Genomic DNA, 27,417 nt, shown 5'->3' on the forward strand with positions numbered 1-27,417 from the left:
CACCACCATCATCATCATCAATAGCATGATGAACCTAAAGCTCAGGAGGATGAAAGGATTGTCTGAAATTGCACAGCTGTGGCTGGTGGCAAAACAAAGTCTTCCACAGGAAAGGAACAGTGGGTTTTTCCATTTCATCACCTTGAGACAACACTATTGCCTGGACCTAAAAATTTATAGCACATCATGAAAAATATTTGAATTATATGGATTTTCCTTATTTCCAAATTAGAAGTCCAGTTTGATGTCCAAGAGTCCTATAGAAACAAACTTTCAGAGTTAAGATATTGAAACCAAATATGGTGAGCCTCTTTGCTCTCTCTCTCTCTCCACATCTGAAGAAGTCTCAGGAACGATCACCATGGAGCTGGAGATGGTTCAGAGAGCTCACCTAGAGGAGGGGCATAGGAACACTGCCCAGAGAGATGACTGGACTTCTGTTAAGAAAGCTAATGGCTATGTTGGCAAATTGAACTTAAATTTAAAAAAAAATAAATACTTATAAACTGAAAAAATAAAAACAATAAAACTAAAAAAAAATAAAGAAACCTAATGGCTGAAAGGAACATTCAGATAAACTGTGAAGGGAATAGATAATAATAAAGAGACCTAATTATTGAGCATTTAGTATGTGCCAGACACCATTTTAAGTATCTTACACCCATTACCTTTTAAAATGCTCCAACTCTATGAAATGGGCAATATTTTTACTTACATGACTGAGAAAGAGGAGACCAGGGGGTCTTTACAAACTCACTCCCCAAGGAAGGCTCTTCACATCTCACTACTAAGATCTAGCCCTACCAGGATACCGACGCCTCTCCCTGAACCTCTGAACCATCAGGCCATCCCATGTTTCTTTCCATCTGAGATACCTTTGGTCACCTCTGCTTGCTGTAACCCTACTCATCCTTCAAGGTTTAGCAGGAATATTATCCCTTCAGACTTTCCCAGGCATAATTACCCATTTTGCTTTCTGACTAATTTTCGTGAAAGTTCAGCACTTAATATATTGTATTACAGTTAATTATATGTGAGTGTGTGTGTGGGAGGGAGTGCTTCTACACTGGGGTCAAGCTCAAGAAAGACCAGAATCATGTTTTATTTGCCTTTACATATTGCTTAGTCTTCAGAAAATATAGTCAATAAAGCTTTGTTAAATTTTTTAATGTCCTTGGCCATAAAGCTTGTACTTGGAGAAACTAGGACACCACCAATATTAACTTGTTTCTCAAATCCAAGAGCTCACATGGATTTGAAGAATATTCTCTCCAGAGTTGTCAATAGTTAAAATGTGCACAGATACACAGTTTCAAACTAGTAATTTACTCTTATGGGTTCACTGAACCAGTGGACAAAGATACATATACAAGGATGTTCATTACAATCTTGTTTATAATGAAAAAATGGAAGCATCCTACATGTCTGAATAGGGAGGACTGATTAAAGATGCCTCGGTAAAAATATCTCAGTGCATGCCTAACATAAAATGCTGTGTTGCTTAAATGATATATACATCTCAATGTAAAGATATGGAAAGCTGTCTGTGATGTATTCCTGACTGAAATGAAAAGTAAGTCACAAGACCCATCATTAATATTATCTCATTTAGGTAAATTTATATATCTACAGACATCCACAGATATGTTTAGGGGGCTTCTAAAGGGAGTTTACCAAATTAACAGTGATTATCTCTGTGTGAAGACATTTTGGGTAATTTTTACTTTATTTTTATTCACTTCTGCATTCATTAAGGTTTTATTGTTTATATAATCAGAAAAAACAGCAAATATATTTTCATTGGGGGTGTATATAACATCAAAAGAGGTTTTATTTTTTAATTTAATTTTATTTAAATAACATAAGCATAGTATTAATTTCAGAGGTAGAGTTTAGTGATTCATCAATTGCATGTAACACCCAGTGCTCATGACATCACATGCCCTCCTTAACGCCCATTACCCAGTTACTCCATCCCCCCACCCACCTCCCCTTCAGTGACCCTGTTTGTTTCCTATAATTAAGAGTCTCAAAGAGGTTTTATAAATTCATGAATGACAAAACCTCAAACTGCTTCCTGAAGAGCATTAGGGACCATTAAATATGGAAGGTGCTATCTCCATCTGAGAAAATGGCTGCAATGCTAATTTTTGCTCTGCCTAACCCACAGGGCTGCAACCAGGAGATAATGGATTGGATACTCTTTTGAAAAATAAATAAATAGACGTAAAACAGGTTATTTTAAGAATTTAATCACTGCTTATTAAGAACTTGCAATAAACTAGGAAGACATGTTCAGGAGTTGCAATCTCAAATACCATCAGAGACTAGGAAGGTCAGAGAATCAAGCAGGATCTCTGGAGTCTAGGACCACTGATCACTCAAGATTAGCCTCAAATCCAGATCATGTGAATTCTCAATGTTTAAATGTTTGTACCTCATTTTAAAAATTTCAAGCACCATAAAAAAAAACTTCACATATGTGCCATCAGTATAAAACACAGCCCCAAACCACACGTTTGCAATTTCTGGTATATATTCCTCTAACTTAACAGAAAGGTCCAGAATTAAATAGTTTATCTCTAGTCCATTGATATAGCTACATGCATCATTCCAAGAGTGAAGCACCTCCTGAATGACAGAGAAAGGCGCTCCAATTCTGCCCACTGTAACTTCAGAGCTAGATGTTTTACCACATTCTTGTTTGGATTGATAGTTTTTAAATGACATAAAAAAACATTTCACAATTAACCAGAACATTTCACTAAACAAAATGTCTCACAAATCCAAATCATGCCAAATGAGAGAATCCTAAATATATGGTGCAATATATTTAATGTTTATATATGTGTGTGCATACATATCTTTGCAGATGTGTATGGTCAAAGATATCTACACAAAGAGTATGTTTTGAAGCCAACAAAAGCATGTTTGTCCTTTTGAAAAAAAAATCTCTGTTTTTTATTCTTATTCTCAATCTGAAAGATATGAGCTAAACACGGTTGGGTACAATATTTATGAGGCTCCACCTCCAATTATAAGGTTAAAGCTGGATTGCTTCCAACATCATATCGAGATACAAGAAAATATTCCCAAATATTTATATACACTTATATATAAATATAGATATGTACTTATATATATCTTTATATACATAATTTTATATATATGGAGAGACGGATATATGAATGGATTTGAAAACAGCTGATACAAATATATCTAATCTAACAACAAAAAAAATAAAATGAAATTATAGGTATGGAAAAGGAAGGCTGAGCAGAGGGAGGTGTTGAGGAAGTTCACTCACAAGCCAGCAGATGCCCGCCCTACACAGTGATGGTCTCTGGGCTGCAAGTTCAGCTCCTAGCAGTCAAAACAAAAGGGGTGCTCTTCATCCCTTATCCCCACTGTGTCACGATGACAACCAACTATCTTAGCTCTCCTGGTGACAAACCAAATGAAACCATCCCTCCTATGATTCTAAGATAAAAATGACAGATCAGCTAAAAATATTCTGGAGGAATTAGAAAACAGAAGGGCAAGAAGCTTGCCATGTTCCTTTATTCAGCACCCTGAGATTGTCTCCATCTAGTTATGGAACTGTCCACTGGCTTATTTTTTACCCCAAGACAGGCTCCTGTGCACACACACTCATCATCTACTCTTTCAAAACTACAATTTAAAAAAAATAGGAAAGACTCCATTTTAAACTAAGCCAGTCTTTAATACATGTGAAGGACAAACAGTCCCAAAATACTCCTGCCCACACCTCTTCATCTCCACGCCCACCCACTTCAGGAGGGCTTTTCACAGTGCTCACTTTTCAGGAGCCCAGGACTCTGATGAAAGCCCCTTTGCTGCTTCTACCAAAATACCATGTTGTGGTGTCTGTCTAGGGTTCGGGAAGGGGGCTGCTGAGCAGGAGAGATGTCTGAGAGGTAGGGCAGCAGTGAAAAGTCCTTTTTGGGGAGTTGTATGAGCTGAACTGTGTGTCCCCCAAATCAGGGAAGTCCTAACCCCCAGTAGCTCAGAATAGGGCTATATCTCGAGACAGGCCCTTTATAACAAAGTAAATTAAAATGAAGTTATTAGGGTGGACCATAATCCAAGATGACTTGTGTCCTCACAAGAGATTAGGACGTAAATCCACACAGAGGAAGCCCATGTGAGGACACAGAGAGAAGGCCATCTACAAGCCAAGGAGAGAGGCCTCAGAATGAAACCAGCCTGCTGACACCTTTGAGCTGGGACTTCCAGAACTGTGACGAAATAAATTTCTGTTGTTTAAACCACCCAGTCTGTGGTACTTTGAATGGCAACCCTAGCAAACTAACATAGGGGGATTAAAAAATAAATAAACAACTTAGTATTGGGAAAACCATCTTAATGAGAGGCCCTCACTAAAGGAAGAAAATTCTTGAAGGAGGAAAGATGGTCTCCTGTGTGTGTGTATATCAGGGCTGTACATTCTCAATCCATCCTTAAAATTTTGCTCTATTTTAGTGCTTTTCATTTGAAACTGGTCTTTGTCTGTATGCCCAGCCTTGACTGAAAAATCTCTAGCCATCACTTCCTACTATCTTGACGCTCCCTGCCTGGTGCAACTCAAGTGAATGTTCCACACTGGGCTGGTGAGAAGGAAGGGTGGGCCTGGGCAGGATGGACGTGGGGCTGGTGAGCATGACAGGGCATCTGGGAAATACAAGCAGGTGGATACAACAATACCATTTATCACTGGTTTGCCATGACCCAGGCACTGTGCCGCACACTTGACACACACCAACTCATCCAATCCTGTCACCCTGCAAGTGCAAAAATGGAGATGACAAGGCTACATGGTGTGCCCAAGGCCACATTCTAAGTGGTGGAGGCAGGATGTGCACCCAGCCAGTCTGATTCCAGAGCCTATGCCCTTAACCCTCACCTCTGGGTGAACTCCCCTCCTTCCCTGAATGTCTTCACTGAACTTGGTACAATTAGGACTCCCCCAGCTGTGACAGAATTGCAGCTTAAACCCTCACAACTCAGAGAGAGGGATGGATCCCATGGCAGCACTGAATCCAGAACTCTGAGGAGTCATCAGAGCATTTTATATCTCTCCTCTGCTTCACTCTGAATGGTGGCCATGTCTATCCTACCAGTGACGCATCCTCCACACATTGGGGAAAATGACCATGAGCAGCCCCAAGCTCATACCACACCAACACAGCAAGCCCAGAGAGGCGAGAGGCAGGCATTCCCACCAGCACCAAGAGCACATGACCATCCTAGAACCAATGACTATCAGCAGGGCAACTATCTGATTGCCCAGACTTGCATCATGTGTCCACACTTGTGGCCAGGGCTACCATGAGGCAGCAGGTGGCAGGGTTTGTTACTAGAAAGAGGGAAAAAGGGACAAGTAGCATTAACCCCCAAAACTTCAAAGACCTGCATCACTGCTGAAGCTTGACCCAGGCTGGTGACAGTGTTTGCCCAAAGTGTCACAGCTTGGGAGGAAGACAGTGTTTGGGCTGCAGGAAGCTATGAAAGAAGTGCTGATGTGGGAAAGGTACAGAATGCTCTAGAACACAAATAACTTTTGTGTAAGAAAGGGGAGAAATCAGAGTGTACATAGGACTTCTTACTGTATATCTTTGTGTATTGTTTTTGTTTTTTAACAATTTGAAAGTATTACCAGTTTTTAAAATACAAATTATGTTAAAAATATAGTCTAGGGGCACCTGAGTGGCTCAGTCAGTTAAGCATCTGACTCTTGATTTTGGCTCAAGTCATGATCTCAGGGCCATGAGGTCAAGCCCCATGTCGGGCTCCATGCTCAGTGCACAGTCAACTTGAGATTCTCTTTTCCTCTGCCCCTCCCCACACTTGTACATGAGCTCTCTCTCTCTCTCTCTCTCTCTCTCTCTCTCGGATAAGTAAGTAAGTAAGTAAGTAAATAAATAAATAAATAAATAAATAAATAAATAAATAAATAAAATCTTTCTTAAAAATCTTAAGAACAAATTAATTAAAATAAATTAGAAATAAAGTCTAAAAATTATCCTCAGGAGAAAGATAGGAAGGAAATAGGTCAAAATGATAACTCTTAAGTGTCTTTTATATGTTAACCCTAAGCATGACTTTTCTCTTTGAACTTACTTACCAAATTTCGTAAAATGAACATGTGTTATTTTTCCACACACAAAAAAAATTTTTTGAACTAAAAAAAATAATAAATTGAGTCATATGACAAATGAAGCAGAAATTGTAATTCTGATGATATTGTACCAATTTTTGTTCCATTCCCTATAAATCGAGTTGTCCTGCACTCCCTCCCCACTCATGGCTTCAGAGGGCCAAGCAGTTGCTGAGCTGTGAACTTCTAATAAGATTTGTAATGGCAGCAGCAAGAAAACTGTTTTGAAAGTCAGGCTTTGTTGAGAAAAGGAATTCTAAATTCCAAACTGCTTCCCCTGCAAAGAACAACATGTCAGGGTCTGAACATATTAGCTATATTTGGAGAAAAGCCAAGATTTGACAGGAGGGGAGTCCTCCAGGCTTCCTCTCCAGCAGGAAGAAGGAAAAGCCCTTCTGGTCTGGAGAACCAGAGAGAGACACAGACGAGGCCGCATAGTGCCTGATCTCTGAAGGACCCAGCCACCCCACCCCTCCCCGGGCGTTGGCCGGGGGTGCCAGGGAGGGAGGGCCCAGCAAGAAAAGAGAATGCCTAGAAAGCCCAGATACATGGAGGGGAAGGGAACTGCTCTGGGTTGTATTCATGTCCCCTCAAAGTCATAGATTTAAGTCTCAACCCCCAGTATCTCAGAATGTAATTATATTTGGAGTTAAGATCTTTAAAGTGGTAACTGCACTAAAATTAGCGATTAGAGGGACACCTGGGTGGCTCAGTTGGTTAAGCATGGACTCTTGGTTTCAGCTCAGGTCATGATGTCAGGATCGTGGGATCAAATCCTACATCAGCCTCCCCGCTCCGTGTGGAGTCTGCTTGAAAATCTTTCCCCCTCCATCTCTCTCCCTGCCCCTCCACTCCTCCTCCCACTTGTACTCTCTCTCTAAAATAAATAAACAAATAAAATATTTTTAAAAAATACAAGGCTATTAGAATAAGGCCCTAATCCAATATGACTGGTGTCCTCATAAGAAGAGAGCCAGCAGGGGTGTCAGTGAACATAGGGATGACCCTGTGAACATACAGAGAGAAGGCTGCCATCTGCAATCCAAGGAGAGGCCACAGGAAAAAACAAGGAAAATAGAAATGTCACCTGGCATAGTTAGATGCTCCTAGGAATGAGTGTCAGTGAACCCACACTGACCCACAAGGTGGGACCAGGCTGCATCCAAACACTGGCAGCTCACTGCTAAAAGAAATGGATATATCAGAGAATTCACTAGTGGGTGCTGGCATGACCCACAAACTGACCAGGAAGGGGAGCAACCCCACCTCCCTTGGCATGACCCAGCCAGGGTGTCAGGGACCAGGACCCATCAGCCACACTACAGCAAACCCCATGGGATAGCTGCAACAGGAGGTTCCTCCTCCCATGCTGCCACAATGGCATGTGAGCATCCCCTTGCACCCAGAGCCCCCAAGAAAGGGCGGGGGGACAAAAGAAAAAGAGCTCTGAAAGACTATTTTCCCCTACAGAGATTGTTTTCACTCAGAAGCATTTCAGTGCCTTTAACTGACAAGTTTGAGGGTTTTCCACCATAATTTTTTGCACCTCTGAATTGTTGTGGGTTGGTTCATTTCCAACCAACCACGGTGTTACTGATGGTAAGAAGTCATCCATAAATGAGACAGCGAGAAAAATGACCTCCACCTGGTCAGAGCAGTGAATAAGCGTAACGCATCACAGCACAGAATATGAACTGCCTTGAAGTCCGTTCAACTGAGTAGAGTTCCAGGAGCCCTACAGATGCTTGGGTACCATGCACCCTCTCTTGAGATGTGGCACGGACCCCAGAAGCCACATTATATGAGGTTCTGGTCTGTCTCACCAGAGGGTGAGTTCCAGTCTAACAGCTTGGAGGTCTTCCTGCTTTTTTTCCATTTTTAAAAGAGCAGATGTTCTCCTGGGAAAGAGATATTTAGCTACCCAAACAAATCGGAGAAGTGGAGGAATGGAAATAAACCAGGCGTCTGCCTGCCACCGTGGCAGTGCCCAAAGGAATCACATTAGCTGGAGGGGAACATCCGGCCCAGTGAGGGCTGCGCTGCTTGGCGCCGTGCCTGCCCTGAGCAAATGGCGAATACGACTGTCTTTGTTCTGGTTCTCGATGTGAAGGGCGGTCTGTGGGGTTATTTGTCTAGTGTGTTGACTCTCATAAAAGACATTCATAAATTTATTCTTAGTGCCAGGGGTGCTTACCGGTGTCAAAGTGGAGTCTTTTCAGACAGTTGCTCCATGTTAAAACAAGCCACTCAGATGCATCTATAAATAATTGTCTGGGCTTCGTTTAGCTAACAAACGGCTTTTTCTCTCTCTCTCCTCTCCTTTTAAAATCAACTCTAAAATGATTTCATAAACAACAGGCGGAATTTCCCATTAATATTAAAGTGTGTCTGGGTTGGTCATTTTAATAGAACTTTCCAAAGGGAACAAGCAGTCCTTCCATCTTGTCCATATGAAACGTGTTCCCTTTTCAGAGCAAGATATTTGGCAGTCTGGTCTCATGAGGACCAGTCATCAAGCCCCCATCTCTCTGCCCCCCGCCCCATCCCCTGTCCATCTCTTTCACCACTTTGGCCAAAAAGAAGGAGTGCCGTGAGGCTGTGGACAGCGGCAGCCCAAGCCAGTCAGGAGAACATATCACCACCCCAGGCCTTCAGTGTTTCTACTGTAACCTCAGATCTCCAGAATGTTACTTCTCAGGCCATCACCCGTCTAGGATAGAAAGGTAGAGTTATGGCTGTCTCTGTTTTGTTGATCTATAGAACCCCCTCCATCAGCCCCCTGCAAACAATAGTGGCTTAAAAGGAGACAGAGATTTATTTCTCTTTTACATACAAGTAGTCTGGAGATGGACAGCCTATAGTTGGTGTGGTGGCTCCGCAGTGTCACCTTCTGTCTTTGTACTTCACCATCCTTGGCATGTCACCTCATGGTCCAAGATGGTTGTTCGAGTCTAGACATCATGTCTGCATTCTAAGCAGCCAGAAGAAAGAGGAGATGAAGGGTCTTCCCTCCCATTTATGGTCATTTTCTGAATTACCATGTAATAGTCCTTATACTACATGGGGCAGAATTTAGTCAGATGACCTCACCTAGCTGCAAGGGAGGCTGAGACCTGCTAGAGAGCAATGCTTCCAGAAAGGAAGGATGGACATTGGGAGGCCACTAGCCAACTCAGCCTCGATGATGACTGCACCTGATTGTCTCCCAGAGAGGCCTCTAGTGCCTGCACGCCAACTCCCACTCAGTCCTGCCCATTCTTTTTCTACAGAATTTCAGTTCTCACTTGTTATGATGAGCACTGGGTGTTATACGTAAAGGACGAATCAGTAAATTCTACTCCTGAAACCAATATTACACTATATGCTAACTAACTAGAATTTAAATATAAATTTGAAAGCAGACAAGAAAACAAAGAAAGAGAGAAAGAAAGAAAGAAAGAAAGAAAGAAAGAAAGAAAGAAAGAAGAAAAGAAAAAAAAGAAAAGAAAAGAATTTCAGCTCTCATATTCCTTCTCTTGAAAACTCACTTGCTATCCTTCATTCTTTTTCTCTCAGATTTGGATTCCAAGAAACTGACTCATCAGACTGAATTCAAACTTCATTCTCAGCAGTTCAGGACTACTTGTTGCCTTAAACTCTTGCCCCATGAGCCTTCTCTGCGCTGAAGATCTTACAATCAGGCATGGAAACTGTCCTGGGAGGATCCCTACAAGTGTAGCTTGAAAGAAAAACTTGGATCTTGCTTCATTCCTGCTTCATTCAGGAATCAGCATAAATCTTTTGGCCTTTATGGTTCACCCTAGAGAAGGTGCCAAGAGCCAGAGGAGGGCAAAGCCACTCTGGCTGGAATTAACAGTGAGCCCCATTGACATAGTCTAGCCATGGCCTAGACTAGACCTGTAGACACTGTGGACATCCTGCTCCCAGGTCCATCCTGGATACTACGGCCAAACCACAGCTTGGACCCCACACCTTGTCTGAGACCCCAGACATGGCCCTTGCCTTGAATTGCCACATGGGATTTCAGTAGACCACACGTGGCCTGTATTAGCTGACCTCTTGGCACCCTCCTGCCCTTCTGGCCACTCCACCAGTCCAGCTCAGTGCTTGACTGCCCCACTCCACACCAGAGTCATTACTGCCAATGACAAATGCTATATCAAGCATCAAGTGTCAGAACAATATCCTCTGCATGAAATCCCCCACCCACACTGGGTGGGTCACATGAGTAGAATGAATGGTAAAAGAATACCCCAGCAGTTGTCACTGAAAGATAAAGAAAACTTAAAGTAAGAATGGTAAGGAAAAACAAGCCATAAGACAGCCTTTCTTAAATTTTATCCAATGAAATACCAGTCCTATGCAATGTTGATAGGGGTTCCCACCCCCAAAGCATGCAGCCAAGTTTGGGAAGTGCTGCCATTAGGGATTCATATCTTAGCAAACTAAAGGCTCTGGGAAGGCCTGCAATAAAAGGCTGTTTATTTCTCTATTTGGCCCAGCATTTCCTAAACCATTTAACTACCCCTTTACTTTCTGGAATGTTTATTAACATCTCATGAAACCAATGTTCATCAGAATATTGAGTGACATGGTAATGCACTGAGAGCCATAGCTACTTCTCTGGTTCTGGAATCCAAACGACCAGCATTCAAATCCCTGCTCTGACACTTTTTAGTGGTGTGACCTTGGGCACATTACTAAATCTCTTTGTGCTTTGATTTTCTCATCTGGAAAATGGGAATCACAATAGCACCTGCTTCCTAGAATGCTTGTAAGGATTAAGTAAGTTAATGCATGTAGAATGCTTAGACAACTTAGAACGAATGTCAGTGGTGATGATGAGATGATGGTGATAATGAAGAGATAATGGCGATGACGACGACGACGATGATGATGATAATGATTACAATCCCATACACTGGAACACTTCCCCCAGCTTACAAGAATGTGTTACCCAGGGGTCAAGACTCTGGTTAAAATCATCTGTATGCTTTCAACTTACAGCATGGTAAGGGCCTTGATGCTCCAAAAACATTTGTTGAATGACTGAACAAGTGGAAACTGAAATCATGAAGCAACAGTTTGGATTTGGACAATGGCTCTGGACAGTGGCTACAGGTGCAAAGCAAAGCAGAATCTCCCCCAACGAACAGAGCCACTGTTGTCTTCCCAACCATGCATACAGATCCGTGGCGACCACCTGGAGAGCGGACAGGAACACCACATCCCATACACACTCCCCCACGAGCTGGAATAGCACACTAGCACCTTTCTACTTTATTTAGAGCCAATGTTATGATCTACCACGTAGGGTAAGGTCGGGGTGGTTAATTAAACCATGCAGATCCCTGATCTCTGGGAAAATGAATGGGAGACGTACAGAGAAGGTCAGCAGCTGGGTGGAGGTGGAGGGGGTGGGAGGAGAAGGAAAGACTAAGAATGCCAGCCGCAAGCAGAAGCAGTGAGGTGAGGACAGGCCAAGTTGCAGCTGAGGAACTGTGGGAACCCAGAGAGAGGCACCTTGCTCAAGCCACAACCTTTGACAAGACTGCAGCCACAACACAGAAACAAGGGGAGGAAGTCTCCCCTTCCTTGCACCAATCCTGCTTCCTGCCCAGCACTGTATAATGCCCGGGCCTTTTTTAACCTTCCATGTGCATTTACACACCCATCACACATGTGCCCATATTTTCCTTCAATGGTGATAAAGCCACTTCTCCTCTGAATCCCCCAGCCAGCCTGGGCTCAGTCCTGTGCCATGGGGAATGGAGGAGGGTGCCCTGCCCAGTGTGCCAGCTATGGCAGCAGGAGGAAGCCCCCGGGGGAAATGTAGAGCCCCCATCCAGGTTGCACAAGTCAGAGGCTCCTCTCCTCCAGCAGAATGGCATGTTCCCCTGGCTCACCATTCTGTGTCATTATAGCCAACATCCTCACAGCCTCCCAGACTCCCATTGTGTGGCACTAACCCACTCTGCTTCCAACTGGCCCACCACCTTCCACACACAGACCCTGCCATTCACTTGGCTCCCTTCATCTGGCTTCCTTTCTCCTCCTAGAACATTCCAGACACTTTACCAACTTTTTCGCATGGCTATTGCCTCTGCTTGGTATTCTTTTTGCCCAGATGGCCACCTTCCTCCTTCATGTTCCTGCTCCAGCCCTGCCTCCCTGGGGAGGTCCTCCCTCAGGCACTGCTGTACCTGCAGCCTTCACCCTGACCCCTCAACCTGCTCCAGCCTTTTCCCTTTCCATGGAACCTAGCATCTTTTTATAGGTGAAACCATTGGTTTAGTGGTTGGGTTCATCATCTACTACCTGAACCTTACAAGGGCAGCATCTTAGCCTATTTCGATCACCAACACACCTCAGGTGCCTATGGCATGCTCTTTATCTTTAATAGGCACTCAGTAAAAACTACATGAATGGACACATGGATGGATGGGCTCAGGGCAAGAGGTGATGAGTTACTACTTAGACAAAATGGGACTTCTTGCTGTCCCAAAAGATAGGGACTGGAATGAAAATTAAAAAAAAAAAAAAAGATAGGGACTGGAGTGATTTCATCCAGACGTTAAAGAAAGAGATAGAAATTTGGTTCACTGAGCCAGAGAGAGGGGTATCTAGAGAGTGATATTCCCCAAGCTACTAACAGTGACTTTTTCTGGAGCTGAGATTATGAGTAATTTGCACTTTTATTTTACATATGTATAAAATAAACATAAATATAATACATGTAATAATATATAATAAATAAATATTTTTATATTTAAAATGTATTTTTATATTTTATACATTTATAAGTTTATATATTACTCAATATTATAATATTCCTACATATAACTTTCATAATAGTAAACTGAAAAAGTAAAGTGAATGAATGCACACAGCAAACCATTCCAGGACACTCTGGCCCTCAGACCAAGCCCCTGGTTCCAGCCTCTGAAGTCAGAGACAGATCACCATGAGCATCAGGAGAGGGCAAGAGATCCTTGGGGTGTAACCACACAGTCCCCAATCCCAATGCCTGGCTTTGGGGCCTGACCCCAGTATTAACTTGGTCTCCTCTCCATCTCGATGTTCCTTGGGAAAGTTTCATACACACACACACACACACACACACACACACACGCCTCCAGGGGTAAGGGTGGCCCAGGCCTAGTCACTCAGAACATAAGAGATTCATTCAAGGGCGAGCATATAACCCAATCAGAATTCATCCCATGGCCCTTACTAGAGGCCTAAGAGCAAAGCGCTCTCTTTCACTGGACCTAAGTCTTCCCAGTGCTGCAGGCAGCCGTCTTTCCACCATGATGACAGCACCAACCTGAGGATAGAGCCAGCCCATAGAAAGAGCAAGAGACAGTGAGAGTCCCTGATGTATCATTTGGACACCCAGATGTAGCCATGCTAGACCTATCCTGTCCTGCTCAGTGTGATGAGCTAATTATGTTTAACACAGTTTACTTAGACCCAGTTAATACAGGGACCCTTCAGATACAGACTTGGGTGTTCCCTGGACTCTTCCCCGGGAAGAAGTGTGCTCATGGGTTCTCAGCAAGAACACACGTGGTAGAGTTTTATGAACAGAAGAAACTACAGGGGTAGACAGAGTCTCTGCTCCATCCAGACCAAAGCTCCACCAGCCCAGTGCCTCTTGCTCTTTCTGGTACCCACCCCCCATGTGTTTTTGTTTACAAAATCCTGAGCTTTCAAAAAAGTGTGGGAGTTTACATTCCTCTAGGTGGCCCTAAGCCAACAACCGAAGAAGGTCACAGGGGTATGAAAGACCAGCTCTCTTTGCTCAGAACCAGCTCTGAGAGGTAGATTACATCCCAGAGTCCCCTGCAGATGGAGCTGAAGCCACCCTCATGCGTTCTGTCTAAAAAATCACTCTCCTGAAAATGAGTGTTAAAAATCAGAGAGGATGACAAACCATGAGAGACTCCTAACTCTGGGAAACAAACAAGGAATAGTGGAAGGGGAGGTGGGCAGGGGGATGGGGCGACTGGGTGACGGGCACTGAGGGGGGTACTTGACGGGATGAGCACTGGGTGCTATATGTTGGCAAATCGAACTCCAATAAAAAAAATATACAAAAAAAAAAGAATAAGAATTAACCAGATATAGAGGCTGGAGGGAGACCCTGTAGCCTGAGTTTGTGACATAGGTTGTGGCATGTGTAGGGCAAATGAGAGGTCAATGTTGAAGCTTCATTTATGATGTGAGGAGAGTGGGAGATGAGGCCAGGCAGGTTCAGAGAGACCAGATTATCACTGACATTTTATGTCCTATGAAGGTGAAATTTATGCTAAAGGTAATGGGGAGCCATTTTTAAAAAATAATTGAGCAGGAATACAGTTGATGAGATGTACATGTCAGATGATTCTTATCTGAAGTGTGAAGCACAGACTAGAAGTGAAACCAGAGTTTAAGTAGACCAGAAAAAAAAAAAGACTAATAAAATTCCTGAGCATAAATAAATAAATAAATAAATATTTTTTAAAAAATAAATAAAAATCATTCTCCTGCTTGACTTTAGGTCCTAATTCCCATCCCTTACTGCTTTAGGAGCACTCACTTCACATATCAACTGTACACAAATCCTCTGAGGGACATAATTTTGGACACCAGGTGCAAACAGGCCAGGCCAGGTGTGCTCTACACAACCCAAAGAGCAAGGGCCACGGGGCCTGGAAGTCATCTTTCTACTGACCCCCAGAAGACTACCTCCCTCCTCCAGGCAGCCCCAGACCAGGGAGTACACTGCCTCTGGAGTACCCACCGCCCCCCAGGACTGTCACACAGGCAGGGAAACTAACTTGGCTCCCCACCTGAGCAGAAAGACAGTGAGGGTGACATGGGACACCCAGGCACTCAGGCTTTCATCCCCATCCTGAGCCCTGGACTCGAGGCACTTGGATTCCTCCCCTCTTCAAGCTCTCCTTGTCTTACCAGAGTGCCTCTGGAATGCTCAGCAGTCACCAGTTCAACTACCACAGTCCACTGACCCAGAACTCCACTAGGCAGCTCTCCAGACCCATCTTGGATTGTCCCCTCAAAGCCATGTGCCAGCACCACACAATGGGCACTCCAATTTCATCTCCTCCTGGGGGCACAGGCAGCCAGGGCCCAATTTCTAGTTCTGCTGCTGCTGCTAGATAAAATTTGTACTCAGACCTCCAGAGAAAGGAAGCCCTCACCTCCTGGCCACTCTACAGTGCCCCTCCTAACTTTGTGGACAAAATGACCACAAGAAGTGTGTAAACCTGTTCCAACATTGAGCACGGCTGCTTTTGTCTTCTCAAGAGCCACTCCCTGTCCTACCAGCAAGAACCTCCTAGACTGTGTCATCTTGAAGGCTCCAGTGGGGAGCCGCAGCCACAGTGGTTGGTTGGGGTGGACCCTGAGCACAGCCAGGCCGTGACCCTATGGTAGACTCAGGGGACGGGAGTGCTTTCTTTGCTTCTGTTGGATGCGAGGCGAGGAGCACATGCCACGCCAGGAGCCACCGGGGGAAGGATCTGTTCAAAAGTGGAGTCCATGCATTCCCTTCCCTGTTGCTGGGATTTTGTTCTTGTTGTTTTCTTTTGGTTTTCTGCTTAAGCCAGCTTGAACGGGGCTTTTTCTGTCACTTGCACCCAAAAACACAATAACTGACAGAACACCGATGGGTAAAGTACAGAAGAAAGTGCTCCCAGCTGCAGCTCAGACGCTGATTTGTCATATGGCTTTGGTCAAGGCCCTCAACGTCTAAAGCAAAGGCCGTGGAGAGTCGATATACAGATCTCTTCCCAGGCTCTGAGCGGAAAACACCAAGTTTGCTCTGCCTTTACCCTCTACAGAATTATCTTCAAAAGCCTAGTTCAAACCTCTAGGAAGACTGCCCGTCTCTCCCAAGCTCTTGGAAATTCCTCCCTGCTTTGAATTCCTGCAGGATTTACCTGTCTGTGCCACCTACTTGTTCTTACACTGCCTTGATATTTTTAGGCCACAGTCCACGCATATGTGCTACATCCCCCCAAAATTCCCAAGAGCAACTAAGCACATTACTGTATTCCAAGCACTGTGCTACACCCATTACATACGACACTCACAACCTTCCTGCAGCAGAGGACAGTTATTATCACATTATCCCCACTTTAAAGATGAGGCACAGAAGCTCAAAGGAAAGAAGTCACTTGCCAGAGGTCACCCAGCCAGGCATCCCAGGACTGAGATCCTTTGAGATGGTCAACTTCTAGATCACAGGTGCACTTCCCAGACACACATACCCTCCGCGCAATGATGTTCATCTCCTATTCATTCCTCCCAGACATCTGCTGCTGGACTCAACTGTTGTGAGCAGATTTCAGGAAGGTGCAGGTCAGGCAGGAGGAAAGGCCAGGTGGCCACTGGGGCTGTCTCGCCAGGCAGCCCAGGCCTGCCAGTGGAGGGGCAAGAGCTCTGCTGAATGGCTCCCCCGCCCCCTGGTTCTATCTGCTCAACTCGTCCCCAGCCCCTCTGCACCATTTGGCCAGGAGATGAGGCATCCCTCCCAGGGAATTCTGAGGCAGCTCTCGAGAGCCATGAAGGCAGCTGGCTAACAGATGAGTGATCCTCCCCCTGAAATGAAGAAATCCAGTCTGAAGCAAGAGCTCACACTGTCAATCTGTAACCAAAACAGCCCATACTCTTTACCTGAACCCTGAGCAGGGCCCCCAAATTAAGCTTGTTATCAAAGAGTAAAACAAACCAAAGTGGGGTTTTTTCCCCCCAGAAAAAAAATGGTAGACCAGTTTGAACCTGGATGAAAACCTGAGTATTTTCTAAGACTATGAACAGGAACAAAAATCAGACATTAAAATGTTCTGTGAGGGGGACCTGGTGGGTTCAGTCGGTTAAGCATCTGCCTTCAGCTCAGGTCATGATCCCAGGGGTCCTGGAATCGAGCCCCACGTGGGACTCCCTGCTCAGTGAGGAGACTGCTTCTTCCTCTTCTCCCTACTTCTGCTCTCTGTCTCTCTCTGTCTCTCTTTGTCTCTCTCTCAAATAAAATCTTTAAAAAAATGTTCTGTGCATGAAACCAATATTCATCCAACTCAAGCTCTTGATTTGAAAAGACATTCAGGAAGGGGCATTTTACCTCCCTGTGAGGCTTGGTAGAGTATGTAATAGTGTTCTAAGGAACACTGTGTAAAAAATGGAGGCTGGCTTCTTTTTAACATAGGAAAAAAAAAGTTATTTCATTTTAACCCTCCATAAAGATAAGTGTGAAACTTTCAAAACATTCCGTTCCCTTCCTATTGACAAAAGCATTTCAAGGATTGATCCTTTATCATAATATAACCTAAAATCACCAGCTGAGTGGACAGAGCTTTGAGCACATGAGCTCTGGGACTGTGGTCACCAGCAGTCAAGGGCAGGTGTGGCTCCCAGACAGCCTAACTCAGCCCACCTGATGCCAGCCACGGAGCATGTCCCTTTCTAGAAGGTCTGGCCTGCACAAAAGCATCTAACACCAAATTTCATGCCTCTGAAGAAAGGGCTATCATAAATGTGCCTCTCTTATTCCACTTCAGTCTCTAGACAAGCTACTTTCAAGGTCCCAGAGCAGCAACCAAAGGGTCTGTCAGCTGAAAGTCCCGCAAACCCCAGCCATGAACACATGCTGACCATATTGATCCTAGAGCCTGAAGAAAGAGAACGCAAAGTGGAGAATGGAAAGCTGACTGAATATAAGGTGGAGGAAGGAGCCACCACCACCACCAGCTCTGCATACCATCACACCATAAACATGTGGAAATGATCCTTCCATTGACCAAAAATCAATTACACCTGTTTTAAAAAACAAGCGCTTCCAAATGGCAAACAGTAGTTACCTGAGGGTATGGGAATGCACAGTAGGAGGCAGAGAGGACTAATACTTATTTTACACTCATATCCATCATCCACAGCCCTCATATGGAGTATGCATATGTTGCATTTACAATGTTTAAATTAAAGGCTAAAAATGGGGCACCTGGGGCTCAGTTGGTTGGGCATCCAACTCTTGATTTCAGCTCAGCTCATGATCTCAGGGTTGTGGGATCAAGCCCTGCCATCAGGCTCTGCGCTGGGTGTGGAGGCTGCTTAGGATTCTCTCTTTCCTCATCCCTCTACCCCTCTTCCCCTTCTCTCTCTCTAAAAAATTAAAATAAAGGCTAAAATGCACATATAAACACACACTATGAGCTAAGCACATGGCAAAGGCAAAAATCACAGAGGGAAGGGAGGATGAATTTAATGCATAAAATTGAAAAATCTCTAGTTATAAAAAAAGAAATTACCTTAAACTATGATGAGAGAGGGAAATATTTAAAATAAATAAGCAATTTATAAAAGAAAAACTACAAATAGCCAGTAAACATAAAACATTCATCCTCACTAATAACTGAGAGCATATGATGGAAATCAGATCATATTTTTGCCTCTCAAACTAGCAAATATGTTTCAAATTTTTTTACAGTATTTGTTGATAAGAGGACAGACAGGTATACAACCTCAACCCTCTTCACAGAAGGATAAATTGGTAAAAAACGTTTTTGGAGAGCAATACTGCTAAACCTATTAAAAACTGTTGAAATATTCATAAACTCTGACATAGTAATTCCACTTCTAAGCATTTATCCCTAAGGAAAATCACCATGGCTAAAGATACATGTATTTGGATGTCAAGTGAAGCATTGTTTATAAAAGCAAAAAGTTGGAAATAGCCTCACTGTCCAAACAGTGAATGACTAGTTTAATATATTACAGCATTATACACAGGGAATAACTATGCAGCCATTAAAATGATGATAGAGAAAAATATGAAACAACATAGAAATGTTCTTAATACAGTCAGTGAAAAACACTGTTACAAATGGTTTGTACAATATGAACCCACTTTTATAAATAAAGATAGGTATATATATCTGCACTGAATTTTTAAAACCCAATTATAGGCTATTTTAATTTCCTCTTTTACATTTTTCTGCATTTTTTCTAATTAAAAATCTGTATTTTTTAATAAAAAATACCCAGTGCTGAAACACATCCAAGAATCATTCTCAAGTAATCAATCAGGAAACAAACATCTTTAAGTCAAAAAGCTAGGGATCCCTGGGTGGCGCAGCGGTTTGGCGCCTGCCTTTGGCCCAGGGCGCGATCCTGGAGACCCGGGATCGAATCCCACATCGGGCTCCCGGTGCATGGAGCCTGCTTCTCCCTCTGCCTATGTCTCTGCCTCTCTCTCTCTCACTGTGTGCCTATCATAAATAAATAAAAATTTAAAAAGATAAAAAAAAGCTAAGAACCAAAGGCATATCAAACAAGATAAAGTAGTATCAATTGTTTCAAATAACCCCTCCTATTAATCTTCTATGCCTTTTTTTTTGTAAGACCACGGAATATAAGTTCATACAGATGAGGCCATTGCATTGCAAAACTTGCTGGACCAGGACAATATTCTAAAATCATAACCTACTCTTACCCATGGAAAAGAAGAAAAGAAGCTTGCTCCCTTATTTTCCTAGAAGAAAACAAATGTATCTTTAAACCTCAAGGTGGAAAGGCAGATTTCATGGGGTTCTGAGAGCAGGATGGCTTGATTTACCACAGATATTGCTTCGTGCCAGTGTGAAATTCAGATTTTCCAAATAATGAAAGGGGTATACTTGAGGAGAAAATTCCATTTGCAAGCTGTAAAATATCAGTGTGCCATGGCAAGAAAAGAGATAAAATATCAATGAGGAGGAACTAGAGATCCTCACTGCCCCACAGAGCTTTTCTGGGGCTAGCACACACACTCACATTAATAGTTGCCCAGGAAATGCTGGCTGGATCACACTGGTGGCAGGTTTCACAAGGTTCCTCTCACAACTTCTATCTGATCTCACATCCTCAACCAGAAATATTTTCCCTCTCAGTGGAGGTCAACACAAAATATTTAAGCCACAGGACTGAGATAGACAGGACAACACGACATCTCAATGAAGAGGAAAGTGAGACACATGACAGAAGGGTCAACTGGACATTCATGGCTTAATCCACTTATGCCTCTTCTCCACTGTCAGTATGGAGATCCTCTCAAGCAGGCACTAACCTCCAGAATACTGAAGCACGACTGACAAGTTCATTAATTACTCCTTGTCAGACACACTCATGTGCTGGGAAGAATGTCTCACTGTCCACTTGCATCCTATGGCCGAGTTAGGAAGACATTCAAATATGAATCTGTACCATAATCAAATGAATGACTATCCACACACCAGAATTACATCTCCCATTATTATATTATTGATCCTCCCCAGGATGCAGACAATAGTCCCTTCTGATCTTTGACCTAGCATGTCAAGAGAATTTCATTCGCAATGTACCATTTTTTAACTGAATAATGAGATTGTAAAAGAAATTTATCTTCACTGGCTTTTAACCACCTGGAGATTTTTTCCGCTGTTTGCGCATTTCCTACCAACCAAATCACAGACTGTTCAGACAGCTTATGAGCACAGTACATCATCTAGCTTGGAAATGATCTGCAGCTAAATCTCTCTTCACTATAATTCTCCCAGAAGGGGGTGTTCTGTGTTCTTTTAGAGACCTGTCTGGCAGAAAGCAAAAGGGAAAATTTCCTGAGACAGTTTTCCTACACAAGGTTGGTTCTAGAAGTTTTCGGAGGGGATGGGATGAGAGTGTGTCCGATGTGAAGATGTTGAGCCACCACAGCCAGTAAATGTTTGCTGAATAGGAGGATTACACTAGTGCATGAAGGGTGTTAGTCCTGAGCAGTAGTATAAAAGGGAAGGACAGAAAAAGGCCTTAGGGCCAAGCAGAGTGAGGACACTCAAGATCAGACATAGAAAAGTCAAAAACTTGACCACATCACTTTGTCCCAAATCCCAAATCAAGGTGGCCATATTTAATGATCAGATGAGTTTGGTAAGCAACAATCTTTGAGCGTAAATTATTTAAGAACCACTTTACTAAAAGAATAGGGTTTGTTGTATAAATGTTCTTTGTCAAATACATGATGCTTGCCATTTTTGGCTGGAAATGTGGTTTATACTATTTATACAGAGATTTATGTAACTTTCAGATGACTTTTGTATATATTTGTGAGCATCTGCTCACTCGAGCTTTGCATATGGTCAGCACTGAATATATGTTTGCTGCATAAAGAGATAAATGAATGGCTGCCATTGGAAAGCAAACATTCCCAAACATTTGGCCACAAAACTGGGGGGAATGCTGAAGATCTGATAGGATATGAACCTGATCCACTGTCATACAACCTGAAGAATCCCATCTGGAAATCTCCCCTGAAGAAGACAAAAAAAAAAAAAAAAAAAACACCATGTAACCTAAGGAGAAAAAGAAGTAGGATACACTGGGCAATTTAAGAAATTGAGAATAATGTTCATTTTCTAGCTCATATCCACTAAGGCCAGGCACTGTCAGGTTCTGACTCTGAACCTCCTTTCACTTCCTCCCTGCCCCACACTTCATGAAAGTCCAGAGTGAACGTGTCATCCCTTCACCAGGCATGCCAATACCCAGGACGGCTCTAGTCCAAGGCCGGGCCACAGAACAATACTGACTCTCCCCTGCCAACTCTCCTACGGTATCAAGGATGAGACCCCTCCCAACTTCCCCATCACTTGTCACTTACTGAGGGATTGACGAAAGCTTGAAATGCAAACTCAAGTGAGTTAACTTTCCAAGTCTGGATTTTCTGCTTGGTAAAATGGAGAGAACTTGACTCATCATTATTCACGGAAGGATCCAAGCACAGCATCAGCAAGGAAATACTCATTTACCAATGCCATAGAAGAAAATCTAGAGCATCTCCCTTTACCCCTACTGTGGAATAGTACTAAAAATATCCAGGCTGGTGTTTCTGGGATTTTGCAGTAGGGATGTGGTGAGAATGGAAGGCCAGAAAGATGCTAGCCTCAGCGTCTAGATCACCATCTGGTTGGACCAGGTGTTGTCATCAGCTGAGAGTAGGGAAGAGGGGCAGATTTGGCTAAATCCCATAGCGGATTCATGGAAAGGTGTGAATCCATACCTCCACCCACAGCAGGATGGCCTGAGGGTGGTGGGCAGGCCCACTACTGCACAGATGCAAGGTCAGATAGGGCTCTGTTGAATATTCACTGTTAAAGTAGTTATAAATCTATTTAGATTATTTATTTACATTTCCCAGGAAAATTATAGCCACATCATGTAACACTGCTTCAGAGGAGTGCTTCCCAAGGTGACACCACATAAGCTTCCCTTTCAAAAATAAGTCTGAGGCAGGCATGTAGCTGAGGACCAAGAAGATGCAGCATCCTCACTTCTGGGTTCTGGGGAATTGTCTTTGTTTTGTCTTCCCCCACCTCCACTGGACGCTCAACATCCTACAGACATACGCAGAGTTAAGCAGTTAAATAGGTTTTAGACCACAAACTGGAGAGGTCTAAGTGTATCAGCCCAGGAAAGATTCTGAGAGGGTTTACAGCCTACAAAAATAGCCTGCTTACCTTTGCTTAACCTTTTTTCACACCATGCATATTATTATCCCATAGGACACACCTTGCAAGTTACTGCTCCACATTTTCTAAATTTTACCTTCGGGGAAAATCCAACCACGAAAGAGCTGAATGCTTGGGTCAGAGTGGTTCAGGTTCTCTTGCAATCGTTTTCATTGGAAGGGCCTTGCTTACCTGGCATCTGCCTCCATGGAGGGAATTTTTGGGTGAGGTGTATAAAACTCACTGCTCCGTGTACTGCAGCACTGTGGTGAAGAGATCCTTGACTTCATCACACAGTGTTTCCTCCGTGAAAACCCAGGCTAGAAACCTTTAGTCTTCCATAATCAGACAGATGTTTGGTTCCGGTAAGAACTGTGCTTCTCCTGGGATGCCCGGCTGGCTCAATGGTTGAGCATCTGCCTTCAGCTCAAGTCGTGATCCCAGGGTCCTGGGATCGAGTCCCACAGTAGGCTCCCTATAGGGAGCCTGCTTCTCCCTCTGCCTGTGTCTCTGCCTTTCTCTGTGCATCTCTCATGAAGAAATGAATAAATAAATCTTGAAAAAAAGAAGAAGAAGAACTGTGCTTCTCCTAAGTGAGCCAATGTGGGTCCAGTTGCCAGACCACATGAGGCCTCTTGAAGATCATATTTCTGCCTTTGCTTTGGCCACTGCTGAGCTCAGAGTTAGATCTGTAGTTCACCTTTAGAAACTGCACAGGACTTTAAGGCTCAAGCATCTGTGTTCAAGTCTACCCCTGGTAGGTTCTCCTGTGTCATCCTGGTCCCTCTTCACTCTCACATCTTTCTTTACATCAATTGTCCTGCTGTGTTCTGTGAGTTTGCTCCAAGGTCTCCTGAGGAAGGAGGGATGATTCATAGATCTTTCAACACTTCTTTCTTTCCATGAAGATGAAGCAGGGAAGACCATGTGGGCCACAGGACAAGAAGGGCCTCCCTGCAGGAAAACAAACATCTTGCTTATCCCATGGAGAAACACTATGTGTTCTTACGTTGTTTGCTTTTTAGATGTCCAGGTTTTGGTTTTCTGTAATTCTTTCTTTGGGTATAAATTATCAAAAGTGGTGTTTGTACATGGCTTGTCTATTTTAGTTTTAGGACTTTTTTCTTTAATTCTTGTGTACTTAAAACCTGAGTCTATAGGTAGCCCACCTAAATAAAAATCTTAAAGTGGGGCACTTCTCTGAAAATCCAGAAGCCAAATCTGCCCCTCTTCCCTACTCTCAGCTGATGACAACACCTGGTCCAACCAGATGGTGATCTACACGCTGAGGCTAGCATCTTTCTGGCCTTCCATTCTCACCACATCCCTACTGCAAAATCCCAGAAACACCAGCCTGGATATTTTTAGTACTATTCCATAGTAGGGATTAAGGGAGATGCTCTAGATTTTCTTCTATGGCATTGGCAAATGAGTATTTCCTTGCCGATGCTGTGCTTGGATCCTTCCGTGAATAATGATGAGTCGAGTTCTCTCCATTTTACCAAGCAGAAAATCCAGACTTGGAAAGTTAACTCACTTGAGTTTGCATTTCAAGCTTTCGTCAATCCCTCAGTAAGTGACAAGTGATGGGGAAGTTGGGAGGGGTGAGAAACAAAACATTCCACCCAGAATTCCAGGAGCTCTGACAGAAAGGCAGCATGAGGCTAAATTATGGAATGCTTCTGTCATTGCCCCGTTCTTCAGTTCTCTCTTGCATTCCAAAAATCCTCTCTCTGCTCCATCTTTTCCCTCCTAGAAAGGTGCCAAGAGGCCTCTACCACCACTCTTCCCTGACTGCCCCGGACCTCTTAATGTGGTTGGTCTCCCAGGCTTCCACCTTTGTCCTTCCTCTTTCTGTGTCCTCTGCTTCACAATCAAGGACCCTGGCAGGTAGAGGAGCGTGATCAATTAATTCACTCTAAGGCATCTATGACAGCCCTATGTTAACATATTCCTTCTCTCAGACAGAGATGCATTTTTAAAAGAGACCACAGGGAAGCATCCACACCTTGACTCAAAGGAATAAAATTTTGAATGCAGGGCAGTTAGCAGGAGGCTGGGCAAATATTTTCTCAATGGCAGCAGGTTTCCTGGCACTCTGACTGCCCTGCCATGGGAAAGCCTTGGGCCCTATACTGCAGGTTGTAGAAGATGAAACCCATCCCTGTGTCCTCCACCTAGTGCACTGTCATCTTTTATGGCTGGTCTGTAACAAGGGACAGAGCCGTCACTGATGGAGGCTAGCTAGCCTGGAGGTCGGGACTGCAGGAGTCACAGCCCAGAGGAGTCACCCTCACTGGCCTGCCTTGGGCCAACCTGGGCCAGACCCAATAGCTCACTCTTCCCCAGGAACCAGACCTGCCTCCAACAGGCAACTCATCAAAAGGCCTCAACTTCATCGGGTCCCTGCAGCTCACTAGTTGTGGGAGCCACCTGGTTTCCTTGCTGGGTTGAACTTTATGCAGGCAGCCTCCTAGCTGGACATCCAAACTCCCCCACCCCCTAGTGGAGAGAGGAAAGCCATGCGCCTCCCAGCCAGGCCCCAGGCCCGGCTCTTTAGAGTCAAAGCAGCCCTCCACCAGCTAGGTAGAGAGGACTATTGCAGGAAAGAGGAGTAGGCCCTGCCAGACACATTTGTTCCTCCCCAGGCCTCCCCTGAGGGTCTTTGATGACCTTCACACACAGTTTTTCTGGCCTACCGTGATCACACCACGTCTTGGACTATGAGATGTCAAATATGTAAATGAAAATAGAAAAAGTGTGTCCTTGCACTCACTCTCTCAATGGGAGTACAAGGCATTAGGGAACCAGATTCTGGGAGGCTTTACTCTTCCATAATCAGCCAGATGTTTGGGCTGGCCCGGATTATCAGGCCCAACAGAACTCTGCAGTTTCTACTGGGGCTAAATCACCTCAGAGGCCCACATCACCTGCCCTATGGCTGTACCAGCTCCAAGGCCCCAAGGAAGCTAATACTTTTCCCAGGCCAAGAGTGATTTTGACAGTCCATCTTTGGGGTTTAACCTCTGACATACTTGACATGCAGAGTACCTTTGTCTTTGGTTTTGGGGTTTATTTTTGGCTTATTTGTTGCTTTTCCTTAAACTGACAAAAATGTAAGAAAATTCCATTTTCTTGAATTCTTTAGCTGGATGAACATTTGTTCTCAATGACTCACTCTGATACAGGGTTTCAAGGAAAGATGAAATCTTGTCATCTCCAGTGACAAGATGCAGGCTGTCCCAAAGAAAGGAGGGGCACGCAAGAACATTCCAGGCATTCACCAGGTCACCTGTTCCTTCAACAAGCATTGGTCTGGCCATTAGGGTAGGAAGGTAAATAAGTCCCCTAAATATGGCCCTCCAGAAGCTCCTCCAAGTCAAGGGAAGGAGGCAGATGGTGGGAGAAGAGTACGGTATTTATGTACCCTGATGGAGGATTGAACAAAGTGGTAGAGAAGGTCATAGAAGATGGCATTTTGTTTGATTCTTGAAAAATGAGCAAAAAAATCCTGAGAAGGGGATTTTTTCAGAGGGAGCCTCACCCTGCCACAAATGTCTGTTACTGACTCAGTGCTCCAAGGCAGGCCAAGATGCCTTTGCTCCCATTCCAGCCCTGAGCCATGGGTCCCTAGAGACTGAGGCTGGCTCTTCTGTTCCCCCTCAAATGACCACTTCCCCTGGATTAAGAATGATGTGGGGCAAATATTGGAGCCAATTTAAAAGTTAGAATATTTCACATAAAACTAATCTTGAATTTGTTGCTTCTCTGGAAAAACTGGAAGATAGGATGATACTGGGCCCATATTCTGGCAGCCAACTCCACGCAGGGGCTGAGTGGGCACTGCCCCCATCACACAGTGCCTGTACCAGTTAGTCTTTGCTATGTTTAAGAAACCACCCCAAATCTTAGTGGCATAAAACAATAATCATTTACTAGCCATGAGTATCTGCAATTTGGATTGAGCCCAACTCAGTGTTTCTTCAGCTGGTCTCACCTAGGCTCACACATATGGCTGTGGCCAGAAGCTGACAGGTGTTGGATGGGATACCCCAATTCTCCTCTACGTGGCCTGTCCAGTGGGCTAACTCAGTGGTCTTCCATCAGCGAGTGAGGGCAAGTCACAGTACACAAGCATTTTTCAAGCCTCTGCCTACATGCCTTTTATTAATGTCCCATTGGTTAAAGCAAGACACAAGATCAGTCAGATTCAGGGGTTAGCAAAATAGACTTTATCTCTTTATCTCTTGATAGGAGAAGCTACATGGAATCAATAGTTATTTTTCCCATGGGCTCTCCAGTTCACCATAATCCCCCACCTTGCAGAAACTGGGAGTCAGCTGCCATTTCTCCTTTAACTTGAAATCCTGGTTTTGCCGGGACACCTGCACCCCGATGTTTATAGCAGCAATGTCCACAATAGCCAAACTGTGGAAGGAGTCTCGGTATCCATCGAAAGATGAATGGATAAAGAAGATGTGGTTTATGTATACAATGGAATATTCCTCAGCCATTAGAAACGACAAATACCCACCATTTGCTTCGACGTGGATGGAACTGGAGGGTATTATGCTGAGTGAAATAAGTCAATCGGAGAAGGACAAACATTATATGGTCTCATTCATTTGGGGAATATAAAAAATAGTGAAAGGGAATAAAGGGAAAAGGAGAAAAAATGAGTGGGAAATATCAGAAAGGGAGACAGAACATGAGAGACTCCTA

The 27,417-nt window shown here is 43.9% G+C and overlaps 1 long non-coding RNA gene across 6 annotated transcripts in view; it reads right to left on the minus strand.

Annotated features, from left to right (window-relative positions):
• LOC140632250 (uncharacterized) overlaps nucleotides 1-27,417 on the minus strand; it is a 155,172-nt gene that overhangs the window by 113,296 nt on the left and 14,459 nt on the right. For 2 of the 6 annotated variants that reach the window (XR_012029764.1, XR_012029761.1), the window contains exon 3: nucleotides 22,888-23,649. The exons of the other annotated variants lie outside the window; for them this stretch is intronic. This is a non-coding gene — a long non-coding RNA (uncharacterized lncRNA). The remainder of the gene's footprint in view (nucleotides 1-22,887; nucleotides 23,650-27,417) is intronic. 6 annotated transcript variants of the gene reach the window in all.

Source organism: Canis lupus, chromosome 4 (assembly GCF_048164855.1).
Source record: "Canis lupus baileyi chromosome 4, mCanLup2.hap1, whole genome shotgun sequence".
NCBI lineage: Eukaryota > Metazoa > Chordata > Mammalia > Carnivora > Canidae > Canis > Canis lupus.